Source organism: Malania oleifera, chromosome 2, assembly GCF_029873635.1.
Source record: "Malania oleifera isolate guangnan ecotype guangnan chromosome 2, ASM2987363v1, whole genome shotgun sequence".
NCBI lineage: Eukaryota > Viridiplantae > Streptophyta > Magnoliopsida > Santalales > Ximeniaceae > Malania > Malania oleifera.
The window spans coordinates 20,850,637-20,854,134 of NC_080418.1; positions in this window are offsets into that span (position 1 = coordinate 20,850,637).

The following is a 3,498-nucleotide window of genomic DNA, read 5'->3' on the forward strand; positions in this document are numbered from 1 at the left end:
AAATATGGCAACTACAAATAAGGAATTAAACACGCAATGGAGATGCAATCAAAATTAAACACACTCACAAACAGTAAAAATCAAACCTTTAACAAAAGTAAGAAATTGAATCAAAACCAAACTTCAAGGGGAACCAAGAACTCAGATAGAAATTATCCCTAACAACCTAAATTAGACTGAACACAATAAAAATGAAAACTTTAATACGACTTGACCCTAAACTAAAACAAGTTTCAACAAAAAAATATTTAAATTTGAAAAGATCAACTAAATTAAAACAGGATTTAAATTAAACATATGATAAATAAAAACTACTAAATTAAATCTAATAACACTTGAATTAAATACAAGATAAGTAAATAGGAAAAAATTAAAATCACTTAACAAGTATCCAAACTCTAACTTTTCAATAAACTGTAATAAGTAAATAATAGAAAAAACATTATTCAATTGGAATAAAAGGAGAGAGAGAGAGAGAGAGAGAGATAGCTCTGAGGATGGAGAACTCTGCTGTGTCGTGGACTGGTGGAGAATGCTGCAGAGCTGGTGTTGGCTCCTGCAGGGACCATGAGGGCTGTTGTGTTGCTGGTATTGCAGCAGGGGAGATGGAGAATAGAAAATACAGAGAGCTATAAGAGAGAAAGAAAAAACAGGGGAAGAGAATGAGAGTTTGAGGGAGAGAAAGTAAAGGGAAGAGAAGAGAGCAAGATGAAAAAAACACAAAGCCAACTAAAGAAGAAGAAGAAGAAGAAGAAGAAGAGGAAGATTGGAGGAGAGCTTGGTGCGCAGGGCACACCTGGGAAAGAGGAGAAGAGAAGAATAAATAGAGATTGGGGAAGAAAGCCCTAGACCCGGATAGGAGACCCGACCCATTTAGAGGACCCGAATTATTATATTTTTTTATTTTCTATTCATTGCAAATTCTGCTCTTCTGGAGCCCGTATCTCACAAAACTCAAAACACAAAAGTTTTAGATAATCCTTTCCTCTTTCTCTAAAAATTTGAATCGTCTCGATCTGAGCTTGGACGGAAAAGTTATGCATGAAATACGAACAGGTGTCGGTTTTGATTCCGGGGAATTTTCCTGCGACAAAAAATTACCAAAACTTCATAAATAGTGCAATAAAGTTCAAGAATGATGATTTTGGCATTTTATTAAAATATTGGATAATTTTGGACATTTAATTAAAAATATAAACTGTAAAACCCGGGTTAAGATGCCCAATTACGCAGTTTCGGCGCGTAATCACACCCCCCAACTAACGTTTTGCTAGTCTCTAGCAAATGACGTGAATGAATCTCAAGGTGGTATCTACAACTACATACTCCAATAATCATGAAATCAATGCACATGCGATATAACTATACCACTTCACATACAAGAACATACTGAATTTCACACAAGCTCGTTCATATTCAATGCACACGACTCCAAAGCACGTCACTCATGCAAGTTTCATCATTTATATGTCATTTAAGAGTAGTATACTCTCATGAAATTAGTCAGTGGCACATTCAGAGTTAATGCAATCATATAAGTTCGAGTATAAACAGGTAAACTCTCGAGGTGTGTGTGATGTGTGTGACTCAGTACACCTAGGACGCCAGTGGACACCTACAGAACGGTCGCTTTGACTCGGCCTAACTGGTATACCCTAAAAAAAACACTCAAAGAAAATGGGTTCACTCATCATATGTGAGGAGGAGTGTCGCGATCAAACATCCCACATATTAAAAGGAACAACGCTAAGTATATGGAGTGGACTAGTCTGGAAAGGATCTAGCCTATCTATGAGGTGTCAGGTCCTTCACCCTAGCATCTTCTCACCTACTTGCCATATCCAACTGAGACCACCCTAGATCAACTTACTCACAAACTTGTCGTGAATACATCTGAGGCATTAACCGGTTGAAGCATCTTCATACGTGGAAAATATGTGTCGTCCTTGACTTTTTGTGATATGCATTTGGGCCGGCATTGACTTTTCATTTCATGCGCATATGTATTGCTTATTCTTTATTTTGCTCATTCTTCATTTTCTGACTTTTCTTGATCAATAAGGACAATATTAACACTTCTTTTGTAATCTTCATACCATCAATGGGAATTGAGCTCGAATAGAAGTTCATGAATTAAGTCTATCTCTAGGGGAGGCTCAGCCTTCACATTTTGAGTAGGCTGCAAGACCTAGGTTTCTATCTCTCCACTAGGTGTCACCTCTAGGCTAGTAAATCAAAAACAAAGACTAGTGTACAAGGAATCATCCAAAAAAATAGAATTGAGTTTTGTGAACTCTGATTTGATATTAACGCTCAAAAGGAGGATAAATAGCTCAAGGATATCTCACAAGGTGTCATAATCTCTACGGGTGTTCTCTCAGTGCTCACAGGAAACCCTAAGTGCAATGAATCACGTGAATGTGTTTATTTAGCCTCGTGAGATGCATGTAGATACAGGAAATTATATAGCCAAATTAACACGAATGTACTACCAATTGATTTTTCATGGAGTCATAAAATCATATAAAGAGAAAACTATGCATGATTGACTCAAGTGTGTCATTCTTAAGTTATACGCAAGTATGTGAAGGGTATACAAAGTGTTAAGCATGACATAGTGCAATGTAATTCATTAGTGCTCCTCCTTTCTTTATCTCTCTTTTTGATTTTTATTTTTTTTTGTTTTTTTTTTGAAATATAAAACTCGGTACGTGTACGTGCACAGTGTCACATGCGAATGCTCACCCCCCCCAACTAAAGTGGAACATTGTCCTCAATGTGAAAGCATAGGGGAAATAGAAAGGACTGTGCACGGGAAAAGTAAAGCGTACCTGAGTGGCGAAATAACAAAAATCGAACTACGAGAAAATAAACCTGAAAACTAACTAAAAATAAAATAAGATAAAATAAAGGAAAAATAAGGGAAAGAAAAACATCACAATTGTCTGGCGGAGGCTTAGGAGGAATTTCTTCTGGTGGCCGCAGGTCTATAAATTGCATCGGTGGTTCTCCAAATTTGAGCCGCCACAATCGATCAGTTGTTATACCTGCATGAAAATTAGCCTCAAATGAATTAATGCATGTCAAAATACCAAATAATACGTGCGCAGGTTGACCCTCGTGTGTGGACAAGAAAGGGTCTTTATTCAACATTGTGTCCAGGAAATGTGCTTCTTTACGAACTAATGTGTGATAGGAAGTTATCGGAATAATTACCTGCAGTTCTTCAGAAACATTAACATTAAAGGTTTTACCTGGTTCCTTAAAAATTAGGTTCTCACCAATCTGGTCACCCTCTTTATCGGGTGTACATATCATCATACCACTGCAAGAGTCTGCCTCCACATTAGGTTCCTTAACATCTGATTCAGGAAGGAGTGACGATTTCACGATTTCTGAGATTGGAGTATTAGGTACCACAGGTTGGTACTCCGTATAAGTATCAGTCTCCTCATCAACTAACTGCTCCGCTTCTAGCCCTGTTTCCTCTAATTTTTC